Source organism: Rhinolophus sinicus, chromosome 10 (assembly GCF_057876585.1).
Source record: "Rhinolophus sinicus isolate RSI-liver-muscle chromosome 10, RSI-T2T, whole genome shotgun sequence".
Taxonomy (NCBI): Eukaryota; Metazoa; Chordata; class Mammalia; order Chiroptera; family Rhinolophidae; genus Rhinolophus; species Rhinolophus sinicus.
Genome location: NC_142510.1, coordinates 13,208,869 through 13,231,281, shown reverse-complemented (window position 1 = coordinate 13,231,281; position 22,413 = coordinate 13,208,869). Strand labels below are relative to the sequence as shown.

The following is a 22,413-nucleotide window of genomic DNA, read 5'->3' as shown; positions in this document are numbered from 1 at the left end:
GTGCACCCTGCAACTGGCAGTAGTGGCTGGACCTGGAGCTGAGCTGTGCCCTCCACAACTAAGACTGAAAGGACAACAACTTGAAGCTGAATGGCACCCTCCACAACTAAGATTGAAGGGACAACCTGACTTGGAAAAGGGTCCTGGAAGTACACACTGTTTTCCAATGGAGTCCTGTTCCCCTTCCCCAATAAAATCTTAAAAGAAAAAAAAAAAGTTGGTTAAATGGACAATTAACCTCCATCTTTATGATTTTCATTAAAGGCTATAAAAACACACAACTGTATTCTACACTGTTAAGTAGCTGTAACAGGTGGGTAGGTCCCTGCTCTAGGTATTCAGAAGAATTATCACTGGGAAAATAATGAGGAGCAGCTTTTCCAGACAGAACTCAAGGAATTTCTGAAAAAGAAGTAGACATTATTCAAAGAAATTCACTGTTAATCCTTACTGGAATTTAACCAAACTACAAATGTACTGAAGGGGGGTAATGATGTAATTTATTCAATAAACATTTATTTCAGGCCTGGTGTATGCTATACATGGAGAATATAATAAAGGACAAAACAAGGTCCCTCTCTTAGAGAGTTTAAGCTCCAGCAGAAGGTGGTAATGAAATGCCATCATGGGAGAGCTAGTCACGATGGTGGAGTAGGTAAACGCTGTGCTTACCACTTTGCATGACCATATCAAAATTACAACTAAACTACAGAATAGCCATTCTTGAGAATAGCCTAAATTCTAGCTGAACCAAAGCCCTACAACTAAGGACATGCAGAACAAGCCACCTCAAGACTGGTAGGAAGGGCAGAGATGTGGAACAGGCTGGTCCCACATCTACGTGTGACCATTAAAAATCGGGAAGGATAACTTGGCTGCAGAGGACCCCACCACCAGGAGTGAGGGGTGCCAGCCCTACACCATGCTTCCCAGCCCAGGGTCTCATTGGTGGGGAGAGAAGTCCCCACAACTTTTAGCTGTGAAAACCAGTGGAAACTGTGGCTGAGTGAGATGAGAGCAGCTGCACTCTCAGGCACTGCTCTTAAAGGGCCCGTGCATGGACTTACTTGCTAATGGACTCATTCACTCTGAGCTCCAGCACTAGGGCAGTAGCCCAAAAGGTGCCAGGGACATACAGGGAGGAACTGAGTTGTCTGGCTCCAGGGGGAGGGCTAGAGGGGCAGCTTTCTCCCAGATGGAGGAACTGGCAGAAGCCAGTTTCTTTGTTGAGCTCTCCCACTCCAGGTGTGCAGACGCAGGTGGCTGCCATATCTGAATCCCTGTCAACCTGAATCCTTTGCTCTGATTCCCTGAGACCCCACCCCACCCAACTTTCAGGCCCACCCGAGCAGCTTCCAGTGGCTTTTCCATATGAACGGCTTGTTTTGGTTCATGCTGTGGACTTTCCTAAAATTTTTCAGAGGTTCACAAAACCCAAACAAGCAGCATCTGGCTTCGTCATGTCCTGTATCTCTTTCTGAGCAGCCCTAAGCCTGGCACTAGTGACAGTCAGCCTCAGTTCGTGACTTGGCCTCTCAAAGCACTTCCAAGCCTGGGGCAGGCAGCAGTCATCTGCAGATTGCTTTGTAGCTCATGCCAGGTGGCCCCAGGCAGGACACAGGCTGTGGCTGAACTTTGCCTGTGGTGGGGCCCCTCCCAGGAGGCCTCAGGGCTAGCACGCCCAGCGGCCAGCTTCAGACCCAGCCAAAGCATTACCTGGCCACCTCTAAGGACGACACAAACAAAGGGCAGACTGCGAAGGCACCAGAACCCTGCTGAAGTAAATCCTGCTCTGTAGGGTCAGTCCCTGCACCACAGCTCCTCCACTGTAGTCATGGCCGGTCCGCACAACCAATCAGCCCAAGGGTCAATCCCTCCCATTGATGTGCAAACAGCAACCAAAGCTCAAGTACAATGGGAGGGCACACACAACCCACACAAGGGACACACCTGGAACATCTGGCTCTTTTGACCAGGGAGACCGAGCCATTGGGCCCCACAGGACACCTACTACATAAGGCCATGCTACTAAGACCAGGAGACATAGCAGCCCTACCTAATACATAGAAACTAACACAGGGAGGCAGCCAAAACGGGGAGACAAAGAAACATGTCCCAAATAAAAGAACAGAACAAAGCTCCAGAAAAAGAACCAAGCAAAACAGAGACAAGCAATCTACCAGATGCAGAGCTTGAAACACTGGCTATAAGGATGCTCAATGATCTCAGGGAGAACTTCAACAAAGAAATAGGAAACATAAAAATGGAGATAGAAAACATAAAAAAAGAACCAGTCAGAATACAATTTAACTGTAATGAAGAATACATTAGAGAGAATCAACAGATTAGAAAAGGCAGAGGATCAAATCAGTGATTTAGAGGATAAGGTAGCAGAAAACATCCAATCAAAACAGCCAAAAAACAATCCAAAAAAATGAGGATAGTTTAAGGAGGCACTGGGACAACATCAAGCATGTACCAACATTCGCATCATAGGGATATCAGAAGGAGAAGAGAGAGAATAAGGAATTGAAAAGCTATTTGATGACAGAAAACTTCCCTAACCTAGTGAAGGAAATAGACATACAAGCCCTTGTATGTAATAGGCATAAAAGGGCAGAGTCCCAAACAAGATGAATCCAAAGAGGCCTACACCAAGACATATTATAATTAAAATCCCAAGGTTAAGACAAAGAGAGAATCTCAAAAGCAGCAAGAGAGAAAAGCAGTTAGTTACCTACAAGTGAACTCCCATAAGACTGTCAGTAGATTTCTCAACAGAAACTTTGCAGGCCAGAAGGGACTGGCATGAAATATTCAAAGTGATGAAAAGTAATGACCTACAATCAAGATGACTCTACCCAGCAAAGCTGTCAATTAAAATCAAAGGACAGATAAAGATCTTCCCAGACAAGAAAAAGCTAAAGGAGTTCATCACCATTAAACCAATATTATAAGGAATCTTAGAGGGACTTAAGACACAAAAAAGATAAAAAGTATAAATAATAAAATTACAATAACTACATATCTATCAATAATTCTTTCAATGTAAATGGATTAAGTGCTCCAATCAAAAGATAGGGTGGCTGAATAGATAAAAAAATAAGACCCTCACATATGGTGCCTACAAGAGACTCACTTCAGATCGAAAGACACACAGACTAAAAGTAAACAGATTGGAAAGATATTTAATGAAAATGAAAACAAGTAAACAAAACGGGAAAGCAATACTTACACTAGACAAAATAAATTTTAAAACAAAGGCTATAACAAGAGACAAAGAAGGACCCAGTAATCCCACTTCAGGGTATTTATGTGAAGAAACCCAAAATGCTACTTTGAGGGGATGTGAGCATCATCCATATGTTCATTGCAGCATTGTTTACAATGGCCAAGATGTAGAGGCAGCCTGGGTGTCCATCGATGGATGAATGGATAAAGAGGAGGTGCTACATATGTATTATACAATGGAATATTGCTCGACCAGAGAACGGAATGGGTTTTTGCCATCTGTGGCAACGTGGATGGACCTGGAGGATACTGTGCTGAGTGGAGTGTCAGACAGAGAAAGACAGATGCAGTGTGATTTTGCTTATTTGTGGACTATAAAGAACTAAATAAACAAATAAAACAGAAACAAACGCATAAATATGAGTACAGAAAACATTTTGATGGTTGCCAGATGGGAAGAGGGCCACCAGGTGGGGATGTGAAAAAGGGGATGGAATTAAGCAGTACAAATTGGTAGTTATAACATAGTCATGAGGATGTAAAGCAAAATATAGTCTATATGTTAACTATGTATAATGCCAGGTGGGTACTAGACCAGTCAAGAGGCTCACTTCTTAAGTTATATAAATGTCTAACCACTGTGCTGTACATCTAAAATTAATATGAAATAATACTGAATGTCCGCTATAACTGAAAAATTTAAAAGGAGAGGGAAAGGTGAATGGGGATAAGAGGTTCAAATTTCCAGGTATAAAACAAATAAGTCATGGGGATGTAAAATACAACATAGTGAACATAGTCAGTAATATTGTGATAACATGGTACAGTGTCAGATGGTTGCTGGACTTATCATGGTGATCACTTCTTTAGGTATAAAAATGTTGAATAGGGCCGGCCCAATGGCTCAGGCGGTTGGAGCTCTGTGCTCCTAACTCTGAAGGCTGCCAGTTTGATTCCCACATGGGCCAGTGGGCTCTCAACCACAAGGTTGCCAGTTCAGTCCCTCGAGTCCCGCAAGAGATGGTGGGCTTGGCCCCCTGCAACTAAGATTGAACACGGCACCCTGAGCTGAGCTGCCTACCGGATGGCTCAGTTGGTTGGAGCGCGGGCTCTCAACCACAAGGTTGCCAGTTCGATTCCTCGAGTTCTGCAAGGGATGGTGGGCAGCGCCCCCTGCAACTAAGATTGAACACGGCACCTTGAGCTGAGCTGCCGCTGAGCTCCCGGATGGCTCAGTTGGTTGGAGCGAGTCCTCTCAACCACAAGGTTGCCGGTTCAACTCTTACAAGGGATGGGGGGCTGCGCCCCTTGCGGCTGGCAACGGCAACTGGACCTGGAGCTGAGCTGCACCCTCCACAACTAAGACTGAGAGGGCAACAACTTGAAGCTGAACGGCACCCTCCACAACTAAGATTGAAGGGACAACAACGTGACTTGGAAAAAAAAGTCCTGGAAGTGTGCACTGTGCCCCAATAAAGTCCTGTTCCCCTTCCCCAATAAAATCTTTTAAAAAAAAATTGATATTAAAATAATTAATTAATTAATTAATAAAAAATGTTGAATAACTATGATATACTCCTAAAACTAATAGAATATTGTGTGTTAGCTGTATTTGAATAAAAATCTTTTTGAAAAGACTGTACCTAATAGCAATGGGAGACATTTATTGGATACCAAGTGAATGTATCGAAAAAACTAAGTTGTTTGCCAGTAGGAATATGTTTCTAAAATAAAATCTTACACATAATAATTTTTAAAAAGCCATCATGGAAAGATTCAATCAAGAGGTGATGTGTCTACACTGCTGAACCTGCATAATTTCTTACACTCAGTACATATTTAATAAATGCTTTAAAAATAATTAATCAAATAACCAAAGAACTACTTAATAATCCTTAATCACTTTATAATCACACCACCATTTCATCACTTAATCTTTCTTCATCTCCTCTCTCCTCACAAAAATACTACACGGTGTATCTTTTTAAGTCAACTGTTCTGAGAATTTGGCATGAGTCCTTAAGGCACCTAGGGAATGCTAGAGTATAGTCAAATCCCAGGTGGGAATCAGAAGACTTAGATAATTTTAGATACTAACTGACCCCAAAGAAGATCGTTACATGATCACTCTTAACTAAGGTCCTGAAGTTCCTTTTTTTCTCCAACAAAAACACACATCCCAATTTATGTATAGGACCAACCACAGTTATAACTAATTACATGCATAATCCTGAATTGGATACATGAACTGGAATATAATGGAAAAGTAAAAGCACCTTTGTATGAATTTCTCAGGCTCCTGTCACAGACAACACTGAATTGATTATGTCACTTTGCCTTGGGAGAGTTGAAAAACACAACCTCTGTGAGCTAACCAGAGAAATGTCCTATTTTTGGCCTTTCTTGGAGTCTCCGGGCTGCCACGGTTTATTCCGGGTTGATCAGAGAAGTGCATGGAGAGGCCAGTCCCTGGAGCTGCTCTAATGATCTCTCCCCTGACTCCCCAGTAAGGCAGGTAAGTCACCCAGCAGTGGGTGGGGAGAGGGGCCCGAGGGAGCTCAGGAACACATGCTGCCACTGCAGAGGGCCACCTGGGAGACCAGAAGGAGAAAGATCATTTTTTGATTGCAGAGGGTGAGAAGCTGCCGCTGAAGGGAGAGGTTCTCTGTTATATCTGCAGCTGGCCCTGACCCCAGAATAGCGTTCCCTATGAGATGCCGCTGGCTCTGGGCTCCCCTGGGAGCTGTGGAAGCCAGAGAGAGACCCTGCTTTCAGCCCTCAAACTCAGGTAACTGCCTGTCCCCTCCCTGTGCAGCTCGGGACCTGCAAGAGCCACTGACGGAGGTGTGACTGCCAAAGCAGAGACCAAGCTGAGCCAGCACATCTGAAGGACCACAGCCTGAGTCCTACCAGGACATGCGTGACGCTGAAGCCAGCGCTTCCAAGCAGGAGCACGCCCACCTCCGGGAGGGCGAAGCAACAACGCCAGCTCTGCAGTCACAAGCTCTGACATGGCCTTGGGGCGCACACTCCTGAGGTTTATTGCTGCTGCCATGAACAATGACAACTGAGGCCCTGTGCATTCATCACTTATTAAGCACTTCCTGTTTACCATGCACTGTAGTGGGTGCTGAGAGGACAGGCGTGAACATGTCAGCCACGACCCTACCTGTCTGGGGCCATCACCTGAAGAGGGATCTAGACAGCAGGCCGGTGTGACCACAGTCCCGGGATGAGGTAGTGAGGGTGCTCTGGGAAGTGCAGAGGGTGGTGCCCGGCAAAGCCTCGGGGGGTTAGGGAAGGCCTCCTGGATGAAGTGCCCTCCAAACTAAGGACTAAAGACGAAGAGAGGGCCCAGTGAAAGGCAGCAGGGCCAGGGGCTGGGGCAGCCATCATCAGGCCGTGAGCGCTACTAAAACAATCCACGAACAGGCCCTCCAGAAGGAAGCCTTTGGCATGCAAATGAGTTTAGTGTGGTCGCAACAGAGAATGTGTGTGTGTGTGGGGGGGCTGGCCAGAGATGAACGGGGGCTGTGCAAGCACAATGTAGACCAGCTCCAGGCGTCTTCATGCTGCGGACAGTGATGGGGATGGTGGGGTAAGTGGTGTGTTGGCACAAGGCTCAGGAAAGGCCCTGGAGCTGTGCAACTGCCAGCTACAGTGGGTGGGAAGGGAGTTAGGGGAAACGGGAGGCGGGAAGGAATGGTGGGAAGGGGAACCTGCTCTCCCCCGATGTGGTGGCAATAGCGATGCTTCCACGCCAGGCCGTGGGCAGATGGGTAAGGGCACGGTTTCTGCAGAGCAGCTGATTCAGGCTCCACCCTGCTCACTGCAGGTCCTGTATAAAGTGCCCTAGCGCTCTGCATCTGGGTTTCCTCATTGTGAAGTAAGGCTAACAACAGGGCTCACGCCACAAATCTGACGTGAGCATTAAACAATTAACACTCATGAAGGCTTTACAACAATGGCTGGCACATGTGAAAACTCAGCGACACCACTCACTATTATCAATGTGGATGCCTGACCTGCTTGTCACTGGAGTCTTTTTCATGCTCCTTCTATGTTTAAAAGCATTTGCCAAACGGTTAAATCAATAATTGCTCCGAGTTTGTTTCTAACTTGCATTTTTCTTTAGGGAGCCCACAATGACCAACTTGTATTAATAACACACTACCGCTAGTGTTCCCAGGGTCGAATGTACATGTGTCCATAGCAAGCAAAACTGGTGAACAAATTAAGTATCTTTGTATTTATGTTTTGATATGGAAGGCTCAATTTAAAGCGAAAATTTTGCCCAAACTGGAGGGACATCAGCATGATAAAGTAAGGCTGAGCTGCCTGATGTGAAATACCAGGGAAATATATCAGGACTGGGGTGACTGAGCTCCATCCAGGCTTGTCAAGTGTAAGTCAAGAGAGTTTATAAGAGATAAGGATTTAATGAGTAACCACACACATGGACCCCGGGGTCCAAGTTCATTAGAATGACTCTTTAGGAGCAGAAGGTCAAAACATGGCAGCTAAATGATTTATTTTGTTAAGTAGTGTAAACAGGAGAATGATTAATAAGATTTCTTATATTCTTTCCTGATAATTGATTTTAAACCTCACCAGCACTGATGCCTTTTATCAGCTTAATTTCACAGAGGCTGGGGGCAGAATACACATTTCCTATACTGGGCTCCTAACTGACGGAGGAGCTTGCATGTGGCTGCTCAAGTCCAGGAGAGTGCGTGATTAATAGTCTTAAGGCTTCTTAAGTGTATCATCAATTATCTGAGGACAAAACCTGTGCCTTGCACACAACCGGTGCTTAGTTTTGATGAACTGAGTAGAATCTGAGTGAGTGTCATAGTCTAGTTTGGAAAAGAAAAGACTATTTTGGCCTCCTTTCTATATTGCAGTCTTTTTTCTGCGGGACACTTGCTTTGGAGTGAGACTTCCTCAAGCAACGAGAATCAAGGACCTGACTGTCAACTCAACAGAAAGAGGAGAATAATCAGGAAGGAAAGAAAGTTTGGAGACACGGCCTCGGGAGCTAGCAGCATAACGTAACAAACACCTAGAAGCTTGTATCACCAGTGATTTGAAACAATAAACATACAAGAGGCGATCAGTTTGGTCTAGTTCATACACATTCTAAAAAGTTATTTCACTTTGTCCTGCATTTTTCCTCATAACTAGGTATGTAGTATGAGTAGCACATGGATTATTTAAACTAAAATGTAGTCAGTCAATAAGGAAAATAAAAATGAAAAGTACTCTTAATCTCAATCTACCAAATAACCCAAGTGTACAAAATTATAAAGAGGGTATTTCATAGTTACCTATTGCTCCTGATTAAAAAGACCTAAAGTTTGGGTGGAAAAAAATAAACATTTTTCACCTTGTTGACATTAAAACAGCCTGGATGGGTTTAAGTCCTTTCTACTCCTACATAAAACAACTAATCACAAAGACTGATTCATCCTGGTTGTCCCCACACTTGACAATAAATCACAAGTTCTTTCAGCAAATGGCTGTTGGTGAAACATCTCTAAAAAATGAAGTCCCAAACAACATAATGAGACAGATTTGCCCAAGTGGATGAAAGAAACAAAGGTGGTCACCATGCTTGATCTTGATTCAAACTTTTGCCAAATGAAACTAACTTTAAAGAACACACACACACACACACACACACACACACACACAACGTCTGCACCCTGCTCCTGAAATGGTGCTGTCTGTACCCAGGTCCCTGTCTCTACCAGTAAAGGGTAATGTGCTGCCATGACAGCCCACGGTGAGTGGTCAAGTAACCACTTAGTGAGCACGGTCCCGGGCACAGTCTTCTTAGCTCACCTATTTGGCATTAATAAACGCTGCCTTGCTATATGTTATTGAATATTAACACTGGGAGAGTCCAGTGGTAACAAACTTCAGAGACCCACTCCTCCCACCATTAAAAATCTCCTGCATTATGTTTTAATACCACAGACCTTCACAAAGGCTGCAGAAGCGAATTCTTTGAAAGATAACATTTGGCACACCCATGAACAGCCTAACAGATAGTATCTCACGCATTCATTTGCTCATTCACCTACCAACGAATTAAATATTAATTGAATATTTACTGAGGGTTAGGACACGGGCTTAATGTTGAAAGAAATGATAGGGAAAAAAAAGTCCTCCAGTCTCAGAAACTAAGTATTAATGAAAACTGACTTAAACACGCAGCTTCAGTTCCCTCGTCTATAACATGGAAACATTAGTAACATAATAATGCCATTTCATAGGACTGTTGCGAGGATTACATGAGATAATGCACGTAAAAAGGGAAAGGCAGCGCTTTTCCTTAGTCTTTACGAGTAACTCAGTAAATGGAGGAAGGGCATAAAGTAATGCTCATAAAAATTAAATTAGAAAGGATGGCAGTGAATGTGAGGACAATAAGTAAGTGACGACACACATCTACAAAAAGAGAATTACATGAGTTCAAGTCTATATGCTGACAGGATGTTCATAAGTGACAAAAGGAATTTTACCGTGAGTTTTAAAAAACCAAAAAAAAATTACGGTCTACGATAACTATTTTGGAATACTATAACAACAGAGTTTAAATAATCAGAAGAGGCTATGAAACAAGAGAGCTAGAAGGAAAGGTGTCCGGAACTAAGACAGACCAACAACTAACAACTAGTATTCACCAGATGACAACATGGAAAGCCACCACACAGAAGAGAGTGCGTCGGGTTACATACGAAGTAGGTATAAGAAGAATACAGACTGTCTTCTTTTCCCTAGAGAACTGAGAAATAATAGTTAATTTTAAGAGTTTAATAGTTGACTGTTAAACTAATAGTTTACAAATCAATAATTTTAAGAATTACAGATTTAAGTACGAACATAGACAATGGAAAATAGATCCTAGAAAAAAGATAAATGAAAGACTCAATTTAAAATCTGTGTATAGGTGGCAGCTAAATAATTGAAAAATAAAACCAAAAAAGGGGAATTCACTGAAAATAGAACTAGTTACATTATGCTCAGTGAAAGAAGTCAGTCACAAAAGGCCACATACTGTATGACTCCATTTATATGAAACGTCCAGGACAGGCAAATCCATACAGACAGAAAGTAGACTAGTAGTTGCCAGAGGTTGGACGGGGCGAGTAGAAAGAGCAACTGCTAATGGGACAGGGTTTCTTTGGGGGGTGATGAAAATGTTCTAAAAGTAGGTTGTGGTGATGGTTGCACAACTCTGTGGACATACTTTTGAAAAACCACTGAATTGTATACTTTGGAGGGGTGAATTTTATAGTATGTGAATTATACCTCAACCAAGCTGTTTCTTAAAAAAATAAAACTATGTGAACTTCAACAAGATGCAACAGTTCTCAGATTTGGAGAAGAAATAAAATAAAGCCAGTAAATAATACACTATTTGGGGGACTTCAAGGTAAAGGAATGGGCAGTGGCAGGTAAAAGAAAAATATTGAAAAATAAAGGCTTGGTAATAGATAATGTGGTAGAGTGAGGATGGAAAAACATATAAATAAGAAATGAGGCTAAATAACCTTGAAGGACTAAAAATTGAACATGGCCAGAGTTCAGAAGTCTGGGAGAAATTAAACAAAAGTTTGACCTTCACGAGATATCTCCAAGAATCATCAAATTTGCAACTCTCACTGCTGCAGTCTAGTCCAAGAGAGCTGGGCTGACACCCAAGCTGTCTTCTTAGATTGCAAACCCAATTCTCCTTGACGGCAAGAGTTCAACATATAGCACAGCAAGGCTGCCTATATAGAGCAGAAGGCTCAGGCTTTCCCTGGCTGCCTGCAACAACGCTGTTTCCTTTTCATCCATGAGGACACTTATTTGCAAAGGCATTTTCTTCTGATGCAGGGGCAGTGCTACCCACAATGACATTTCCTGTGAGCACTTTCAGCTGGGAAGAAAGACAACAAAGCCCACCTCACCTTCCCTCACCTGGAAACTTCATATTATACAAAGCAAAATACGCAATTCTTCATAATTCCTGACTGGTCTTTCCAATGCCTTCACCACCTGTTACTTCGTGGAAATGTTTATCCCGGCTTCTGGCTTGCTCCCGAATCACATTTCCAGCACAAGTCACATGCTTGCTGCGAATTTCCTCACTTTTCAAATCCACCAGTTTTCAATTTAAATTAAGGCCTTTTCTCTTTTGATGAACGTTTTGCATATTGGCTGGAGCGCTGACCAGAGCAGTTCCCCAAAGTGCATTTTCTTATTCCTATAGCGCACATGGCAGCCTTGCTCAAGCCATGAACTGAGAAACCCCAAACCTCTATTTTCTGATCAAGAAGCAGTATCTTCTTAGATAGCGCCAATTTCTCTAATTTCATTTCAGCTCTGGAGGTGGTCTTTCTTTCTTTTTCAGACCTTTCTCAGAAGAATCAAAGTTGTGTTTAGGTAGTATATTTTTAATAACCTTAAAAGTCTTAATGGGCATCAGACGAGAAGTCAAGGGCAGAGCCACTCTGCCACTGCAGAGGTCACTGGCTGGGTGATTCACTTTCCCACGCTAGCCTCACACCGTGCCAGCATGTCCTTTATGCCTCAAGAAAGTCACAGCCATGTTGAAGACCCTCAGATAAGCAAACCTGCAAGCGAACCCCAGGCAGTGAGTAGTGAGTGCCTGTATATGAGCAGACGAGGAGGGACTGGAGTCCCAAGGCCATCAACACACAGAGATGTGGCTTGAATGAAAATGTGACCTGGAGCTGCAGTCAACAGCCCCTCAGTCACAAAAAGGGAGGATGAGTCTTCAGAATTTCCCTGTCTTAGGATGGAAAGTGGAGCTCTGCTAGACCCTAAAAGACAGATGGAAGTGAACAGAAGGCACATGCATTCAGACTCCCCGGGAAGAAAGGTTCCAGCCCCTCTAGCAAGCAGGTCCCTGGACCAGTAGAGGTGCTGGCCCCAAACATGGCAGATGAGTCTTTGGAGAAGAGAAGACACAAGAGCAGCTAACATTCTGGGGAAGAAACAAAGTGCTACTGTGAACAACATCAGACTACGTAAGAACACAAGGTCTGAGGATCTAGAGTAAAACTTGGTGACTATAGTTGATAACACTGATTTATAGGATAATTGAAATTTGCTAAGATACTAGAGCTTAAATGTTCCCATACACATGAAAAAGAGTGGTGATGTGACGTGATGGAAGTTAAGTTCCTCACTTTTCAAGTTAACCAGTTTTCAACTCACATCAAGGTTTTCTCTCTTTTGATGAGTGCTTTGCATAAGTGTTAACCAGATGGAGGTTAACACTGTATAGTATTTAAAATTGCAATGTTCACTTTGACTATTTTAGGACAATAGGACTATGGAAAATATTCACTTTCTATATTAGAAATTTTCCCCAAGTATATGGTGATGGAAGAACTGACTCTGGGTAGTGAACACACAATGTGATTTATAGATAATGTAATACAGAATTATACACCTGAAATCTATGTAACTTTACTAATAATTGTCACCCCAATAAACTTTAATTAAAAAAAAAAAAAAGAAACTGAAAAAAAAGAAAAACAAAAACGAAACAAAAAAAGAAATTTCCCTCATTTATTTTCACTTTCTATATTAGATATTTTAAAATTTACTTTATGTTTAAAATAAGCATGAATTTTTTTTATTAGTTTCAGGTGTACAAAACAATAGAATAGTTAGATACTTATCATTTATATCCCTCACACAGTGGCAACCCCCCTCCCCCATCCACTACCCCTCTGACATCGCAGCCATTACATTTCCACTGTCTCTATTCCTAATGCTGTACTCCGCTTCTTGTAACTATATTTGATTACAAAATATTTCAGACATAAAAACACGAAAGAAAAAACAGGCTGAAGACTCGTGACCCCACCTAAGAAACAAAATGTCACCTGCTTTCAGGTTCCCTGTGGGCCTTCCCCCACTGCAAACCCTTTTCCCCCACACAGTGGGTGACTATCCTGAATGCCACTGCCATGTTGCTCCTTCCCATACATTTCTTCAGGTTTTCACTACATATATATATGTGTATCTATCTATCTATCTATCTATCTATCTATCTATCTATCTATACATATATATGTATATATATATACGTATATATATATAGTTAAACAATACACAGCTTTTTAAAAATATGCTTTTAAAATTTACATACATGACATCATGTTACAAGTATTCTTCTGAAAGTTACATTGTTGTGTCCAGCAATGTGTGAGATTCATCCACATTGATATGCATGATCTTCGTTCATTTATTTTCAAAACTATAAAGTTTCCCACTGAATAAATATACCACAATTCAAAAAAGAAAAACTGAAAGATTAAATTAACACCAACTATGAACTCTGTGTTCTGCTAAAAATAAGAAAGAAATATAATAAATAGGGTAAAGATATATTTAACACAAAATTACCACTGATTCAAAGAATACATCATAAATAGAAATTTAAGAAAGAAATGGAACTTGTGGAGACCAGAAAAAAAAAAAAAGTTAGGAGAGGAGCTCAAAGAAGAAAGAAAAGTTGCTGAAAAAAAATCAAAGAAATCACACTCAAAGAAGGTGGCAGGCCAGGCATCACAAAATCACATTAAAATGGAAAAAAAAACAAAATAGAGAAATAAAATAAAAGGCATATAGAGGTCTTCAAATTATTAGTTAACAAGGCTGAGAGTGGACAATCCCTGGTTATCCCTGGTTAAGGAAATCCTCATGCCTGCTGTAGATTAGGCCAATTCGCCTGCCACTTACTGCAATTATAAAATGGACAGGGGGTCCCAGGGAATAAAGCAGGATCAGGCTGACTCATGGGCAGGTAAAGGGCAAATATCGGCCCAATCAGGTCAAGGACTCAGCATTATGGTTAGGCCTTGATATTTCAGCCACACACAGCTGGGCTCAGAGGAGTATGAGAGGAGAAAGTTCCAGATGGTTCCAGAAAACTGGAGAGGCTTTCATCAACCCCCCGAAAGCAACTGTAAGTGATGCGATAATACAGGAAGTGGGTTACTGGAATGTATAAAGAATCTAGACCTGGGCTGCCCAAGAGAACTTTCGGTGAAAATGGAAATGTGTGATAATGTTAGCTGCCAGTTCAGCAGCCACAAGCCATTTGTGGCTACCGAACACTCAAAATGCAGCTAGTACACATGAAGAACTGAATTTCTAATGTTTTTTGTTGTAACTTAAATTTTAAATAGCTACATGGGGCTAGCTGCTACCACATTAAACAGTGACGATCTAGATAATAGAGCCTTCCTTATTGAAGGAAAGGAATGAATTAGCAACAGAAAGCTCTCTCTTTCCTTTATTAAACACAGAAGAGGTGTAAGAACTATTAAAAGAAGAATAGGTAGGATAAAGAGGAAAACTAAATGAACCCAGGAAGTATTAATTTTCATTCATTATAGATGACATTTAGTAGCAAATACAAGGGTGAAATTACCCTGCATACTAATAGCAGGAACAGCCAATTGGAAAATAGGATAGAAACAGTTACTCCATCAAACAAAATGGTAGATAATCGCTAAGAATAAGAAAACAGAAGAGCTTGGAAACATTGAACATATTTTTTAAAAACTTAAAATGGGTTGAAAAAGTGGTTCAAAAATCTAACTCAAAGCCCATCTGTATATAGCTCAACCTTGCTTGACATATATTATTCCTAAAAATGTTTTTAATATGAATATTTATAAGACATGCCATATTTTCCACTTTTTATAACTTTAAATTTTACTACATGATTCCTAAAAGCAGTATGTAAAACGAACACCGAACTCTCTGATCTTTCACACTCATTAAAAACAACACATGTAGTAAAACACACGACTGAACAAATTACCATTTCGTGGGGGTTCTCTCTGACTTGAATGTTTAACTAGGCACACAGCCACCATGCTAACAGGATTTGGCACAAACCCACGAGGCCGGCTTAGGAGAAGGTTTTTCAGGAGCAGCGTTACTGTACTGCCCCTTCTGCTGAGGCCTCAGCCCCAGGCAAATTCTTGAAGCAGGTAAACTCATTCTGGTCACCTCTGCCAACCTCCCCTCTTTCTGCCCCTCCAGGATCCCACTACCTCCAGGGTGCCCTCTGGCCTGCCCACCTACTGTCTGCATGTCTACTAGCAGTCCACGTGCTCGCAGGTCTTGTGAGCGCTGTGAAATCATGCGTGACATGCTGCGAGCACGAGGGCCTCACCCTGCCCACTGCTCCCACAAGCCACAAGTGGACAGGGAATTCACCCCTGCAGCTGACTGATTGCATATCGTATCTTCCTGACGTGAATACAACATCTGGTCCCCCCGTCGTAGCCCAGAAATTCCTGTATCACCAACACCCAAAGTTTCTGCAAGGCACTGCACGCTGGTGCCTCTGCACCTAAGTGGCAGGTCCCAGCAGAAAGTTCTGCCTCACCTGGGGATCAGAATGAATCATGACATTCCTGTTGGTTCTTTGAAATACTTTGAATTCCTTGAGGGCCCATAATAATACCTTCTGGAAGCCAGACAGTGAACTACGGGTTCTCAACCCAATTGACCCAATGGCTCCTTCCTATTACATTTTGTTACTTAATTTGTAATGTCCTCTTTACTATGCTGAATAAAATTAAATTCATGGACAACATATAAACCTTCATCACTAAAACCATCAAAAACGCCTCTACCAATTTCCCAAACGCCCTTTGCGTAGCCTCTCATCCAGCCACCTTGGGGTACACCAGTGGGGGGTTGGCCAAGGCGGGCAGTGGCAGAGCCCGATACTGTAAGAGCAGCCGAAGTCCCACAGCCCTCTGCCCATCCTTCTCCCTGCCAAGAGAGAACCAGCTTGAAGCATATCTGAAAGGCTAAAGATTCCACAATGCTGTGTGTATATCTATGACATAATTGTTTATATATGAAGATGTGTATATATATCTGCAGCAATTTAAAAGGAAAAGATTTCTGATTCTATTCTTTCTTTCAACAGATAGTGAGCTCCTGAAATCTGCCAAGAATGATGCTAGGCCTACTGAAAATGCTTATCATACCTTACGTTTGACTATGTTTTGCTCATCTTACTACCTACAATACCTAGCTGAAAGCCTAGCACAAAGGCCACTCAAATACACGAAGAACAGAATCAATCTCTAGAGCTGTGGTCCTTCTGCAAATAGCATGGACATCAAGGAAGGGCAGAATGAAGCCTGCAAGTACTGGAACTTCTCTGGAGACCGAGTTATACAGTAAACGCCTTACACAATATGGAACAAGTTGTTATTTGTTTATTGATTCCATCTGAGCACTGGCTAGATGCCAGGCTAGACACTAATGATAAAACTGTGAGAATGACATTCACCATCCCTGACCACATGAAACTAAACACCAGCTGTGGATAAGGACCATGAAAAAAACTGAAGGTTTCTGCAACAGAGAACAGTAGTGATGGGGGAGGGGCCTAGTTTGAATATGGGAGTCAGGGAAGGCCTCTCAGAAGAAATGGTGTTGAAGTGGAGACCTCAGTGGTGAGAAGGTGCTGATCATGGCGTGGGCCTAGGGAAGGCCTCACTGGATGGAGGGATCTGTGTGGAAAAGATCGTCACACCTTCACCTGGCTGAAAGAGGGCCGCTGTCTCCGAAGCAAAGTGAGGGAATACGTGTGGCATTCCAGGAGGCTGGAGGGTGCGCACGGCCAGGGAGCCATCCAGAGCAGTCTGAGTTCCGTGCTAGGTCAGAAGGCCTCAGCAGAGTTTTAAGCATGGGAGGACATAATTGGATTTACTTTCATTTTTTGCGTCTTAATTTTTAAAAAACTTTTAAATTTCAATTTTAGACATACAAGAAAATTGCAAATACAGTACAAGGAGTTCCCTTATATTCCTCACCCCACTTGTCCTAATGTTTACATCTTACTGTATTATATCAAGCACAGAGCAATAATCAAGAACAGAAAATTCACATCAGTACAATATTATTAACTAGACTACAGACTTTATTCAAATGTCACCAATTTTTTGTCTGATTTCAGTTCCAGGATCCTACCCAGGATTCCACACGGCTGGCTGGCGTTTTTAAAAACCCACTCAGCTGTAGGTGGTGAATGGCTTGGGAGGCATCAAGAGTAGTAGCAGGGACTCATTCTGAGATTGTCGCTGTGGTCTAGGCCAAGGGTGAGAGTGGCCTGAACTGGGGTGACAGCAGGACGGAAACAGGCAGATTCAGGATGTAACGCCTGGGCAGAACTGATAGGACATGCCCACAGACTGGATGTGGGTGAGGAAAGGGAACAAGGGCTCCCCAGGTTCTGCCTTTAGTAAATGGATGGATGATGCTATGTTTACTTGGTAAATAAGACCGGGGAAGGTAACGGTTCGGAGGACAAGATCAGAAGCTCAGTTTTGAACCCTTTAAGTGGAAGATGCCTGGAAAATCCCCAAGTGAAGATGTGAAGGAGGCATCATCCCATCAGAAGGGAAATCTAGGCTAGAGATGGGATGTCGCTGGAGAGGATGACAGAAGGGAGGGGGCCAGGAAGTAAGCCTAAGGGCCTTCACTGTTAAGAAACAGTGCAGGAGGGGACCCAGCAAAGAAGTCGGAGGAGGACATGAGGGTTCAGAAGATAGTCATACAAATAGGACTCTAAGGAAGCCAAGAGCAGCAAGTGTCTCAAGAAGAAGGAACGGCCACCATGTCGATGCTGCTGAGAGCTGAGTGCGATGTGGCCAGAAAAGTGACCCTACATTTGGCAGTATGAAGATCGTCAGCACTACTGCAAGTAGGGGTGCACTGGGGAGGGGACAGCACAGGCCAGGTTGGGCCCGCTGACATGTGAGTGGAGAAATGGAGAAAGCACATGTGGTCAATCCTTCGGAGAACTCTGACCATGAAGTGTGGCAGAGAAATGGGGGTGATGGGAGGATTTGTGGAGGGCAGAGACAGAAGGAGGCAATCTTCTGTAAAGGAAAGACGAGAAAAACACACGTCTATGTAGACTTATGGGGAGGCGGGATGCGTTTGATTTGGTGCGAGTAGGGGCAGGAATGTAGGACTCTTAAGGTATGGCTGCGGCTGAGAGGGTCACATCAGGTGATGTGAGGTTCAGACTGGTACAGATGCTCTCAAGGGAAAGTACCTGGTGCTACCAGCTGGACATATGACAGTGGGAGCTAGCTTTGCCACAACAGTACTCAGAAGGCAAAGGAGCAGCAAAGGCACAACTAAGGCACTCAAATAGCTGTTGAATATATATATATATATATATATATATATATATATATATATATATATGAATGAATAGATGCACCAATTAATCAACTCACAAATTAAAGCATATTAAGAAGGTAGAGCAAGAGGAGAGTGGAATAATGAGATATGCTGTGAACACCTGGAGATGAAGTACATAAAGAATTCTTATGATGAACAATAAACACAAATAACCCAATTTAAAAAAAGGCAAAGGGTTTTTTTTAGAAAGACACACTGCAACCATGGCTTTAAAGATACCGGAAAGGGGCCGGCCCGGTGGCTCAGGTGGTTAGAGAGCCGTGCTCCTAACGCCGAGGTTGCAGGTCTGATTCCCGCATGGGCCAGTGAGCTGCACCCTCTACAGCTAAGATTGTGAACAATGGCTCTCCCTGGAGGTGAGCTACCGTGTGCTGCCGTGTGCTGCCATGAGAGGCCGGTGGCCAGCGTGAGTGACTGGCAACAGGTGAGAGCTGTCGTGAGCTGCTGTGAGCGGCTGACCGACGACCAACAGCCTCAGCCGGGGACAGTGCAAGGCTCATAATACCAGCGTGGGCCAGGGAGCTGTGTCCTACACAACTAGACTGAGAAACAATGGCTTGAACCGAAGTGGGGGCAGGGGGAAGGCGGAAGAAGGGGAAGAAAAAAAAAGATACCAGAAAGACACCCGAGGAACCAGAGGTGGTGATTCACCAAATTGGAATTAGTCTAACCAGCCACAACACAAAATCCTTGGAGAAGGTTGTGCTGACTTCATCAGAGGTGCAAAGGAAACGAATCTCAAAGTCAAAGGACCATTCGGACGCCTACCAAGACTCTGAGAATCACGACAAGAAAAACGCCCTGCGAGGAAGGTTCTAAGACTTGGGATCGTTTTCAGACGAGGATCCATCCACAAGCGACTCACCGACTTGCATAGCGCTTTTGAGATCGTGAAGCAGATGGCGTCCATCAGTACAGAGCAGGATTTAGGGTGAAGTCACCACTGCAGACGCTTACATCGACCTTTCTAATAAACTGACTATCAGTTGTTAAAAAAAAAAAAAGGCAAAAGGTCTGACTAGACATTTCTCCAAAGAAGACACACAAATGGCCAATAAAGCACATGAAAAGATGCTCAACTTACCCATCAAGGAAACTGCAAATCGAAATCACAATAAGATACCACTTCACACCAACTAAGATGGCTATAATTAAAAAGACAGATAACAACAAGGGTTAGCAGAGATGAAGAGAGAACTGCCATCTTCATACCCTGCTGCTGGGAATGTAACATGGTGCGGCCACGACAGAAAACACGCTGGCAGTTCTTTAACATGCTAAACACAGTTACCAAATGAGTTACCAGTGAGTCTGTTCCTAGGTATCTACCACAGAGAAATAAAAACATATTTCCAAGCAAAAATTTGTATACTAATATTCATTTCTAATATTCATAACAGCATTATTTGTAACAGCCAAAAAGCGGAAACATCCCAAAGGTCCAGCACGGTCTATCCGTACAATGAAATATGATTATTCAGCCACATAAAGGCATGAAGTTTTGATTCACACCACAACATGGATGGACCTTGAACCTTATGCTCAATGATCATGATGGCAGTCACAAAAGATCACACATTGTATGATTCCATTTCTATGAAATGTCCTGAAAAATAAAAACAAGCAGGAAGACTTGTGTTGCAAGATTCCAATACTCTCACAGAGTTATAGTGGTTAAGACTGTGGTTACTGCCGTAGGAAGGGCAAATAAAGAGGGAAGAGTTCAGAAACAGACTCACACATACGGACACTATTTGTGACAAAAGCGACACTACAGAGCATAGGAAAGGAAGGCCTTTTAAAAAATTGTGCTCAGCTCAGAGTGGACATCTGATGCTTTCTTTGCAGCCACCCCCAGGTCCTGGGCTGGTAAATATGCACATGAGAAAATATTCAACATCATTAGCCATTTAGAAAATGCAAATTAAAATCAAGAGATGTCACTACACAACTAGCAGTATGACTAAAATGAAAAACACTGACAATATCAAGTGCTGAAGAGGATGAGGAACATTTATACATTGCTGGTGGCAATTAAAAATGGTATAACCACTCTGGAAAAATCTTCAGCAGTTACTTACAAAGCTAAACATACACTGACCATATGCCCCAGCAACTCCAATCCTGGATATTTACCTTGGAGAAATTAAACCTTATGTTCACACAAAATGCTTTACACAAATATTTGCAGCAACCCTATTCATAATTGCCAAAACCTGGAAACAACCTAAATGTCCTTCAGTGGGTGAATAAACACACAGTAGTACAGCCACAGGATGGAATACTGTTCGGCATTAGGAGGAACGAACTACAGATCCACAACTAGGACGACTCTCAATCTTTTACTTCTACTAAGTGAAAGAAACCAGTCTTAAAAGTTTACACACTGCATAGTTCCATTTTAATGACATGCTCCCAAAGGCAAAACTATAAGGATAAATAGCAGATTAGTTATTGCCAAGGGGATGGGAGAGGACAAGAGGTGTGTCTATAAAAGGATCAACATACGGAAAAGACTGGCGGGGAGAATTGATCTGTTCTGTATCCTAATTGTACTGGTGGCTACAAAATCTATACATTTGTTCAAAAAATTCATAGAACTATACACCAAAAAAATTATCCTTTGTTAATTTACAAAGGATAATTTAAAAAATAAAATTATACAGAAATTACCACACAACCTTGCAATCCCAATCCAAGTCTCCACTCATGAGAAATGAAAACATCTATCTACACCAAGACTTGTATACAAGTGTCCAGAGAGCTTTATTTATTATAGCCAAGATGTGGAAATAATCCAAATGGGCACCAGCTGGTGAATGGAAAAACACAGTGGTCTAGCCATACAATGCAATTTGACTTATTAATAGAAACTGAATACCGATCCACGCTACAATACAAATGAACCTCAAAAACAATATGCTAAGTGAAAGAAGCCAGATGCAAAAGACCACATATTGCATAGTTCTAGCTAAACGAAATGTCTAGAAAAGGCAAATATGTAAGGTCAGAAAGCAGCTTCCTGGTTGTTGGTTTGGAAACAGGTATTGCCGGCAAATGAGCACGATGGGCCTTGTGGGGTGATGGAAATGCTCTAAAACCAGCTTATGGTGATGCTTAGTTGGCTCTGTAAATTTTCTAAAAATAAGTACACTTTCATGAGGTGATTTTATGATGTGTAAATTATACCTTAATAAAAATGTTAAAAATAAACAGTGCTTAGACAATTAGATAGCCATACTTTTTAAATGAAAACTTGACCCAACCTCACAGAATACACAAAAAAATTAATTCCACATGGACTATAGACATAAATTTGAAAAGCTAAACAATAATGTATTTAGGAAATAATACAGAAGTATAATTTCATGACCTCAGAGGTAGAGTAAGGTATCCTAAATAGGACACAAAAAGTACTAACCTAACAAAGAAAAAGACTATTGCATATTAGGTTGAACCATATGAAACTGCCAACATTTGACCATTCTGATCTACAAAAATGGCACTTTCATAGTTAAGAAAGCAAAACCAGAGTGGGAAAAAGTATTTGCCTCACATACAACTGACAGAGGACTGGTAGTCGAATTATAAAGAGCTCCTAAAAGTCAAGAAGAAAGCAAAACAAACAAAAACAGATCACTCAGTAGAAAAATGTGCAAGAACTTGAACAGGCACTTCACAAAAGAACAAATCCAGATGGCCAAAAGACTAAGAAAAGGCACTCAACCAGGGAAATGCAAATCAAATCAGGAAATCAAAATGAAAGCTACCAAAAGAAACTCCACAAACCCACCAGAGTGGCTAAAATGTGACAGACTCACAAGTGCTGGATGCAGAGCAACAGACTCATTCATCCCCTGCTGGTGGGAGGCAATAACCGGCAAAGCCACTGGTAAACAGTTT

At 42.3% G+C, this 22,413-nt stretch overlaps 1 protein-coding gene and 1 pseudogene across 2 annotated transcripts in view; one reads left to right on the top strand and one right to left on the bottom strand.

Annotated features, from left to right (window-relative positions):
* The window catches only part of ADCY9 (adenylate cyclase 9), a 115,499-nt gene that overhangs the window by 35,410 nt on the left and 57,676 nt on the right, over positions 1-22,413 (bottom strand). The gene's annotated exons all lie outside the window — the stretch shown is intronic.
* Positions 17,977-19,503, top strand: LOC109436704 (small ribosomal subunit protein uS10 pseudogene; annotated as a pseudogene).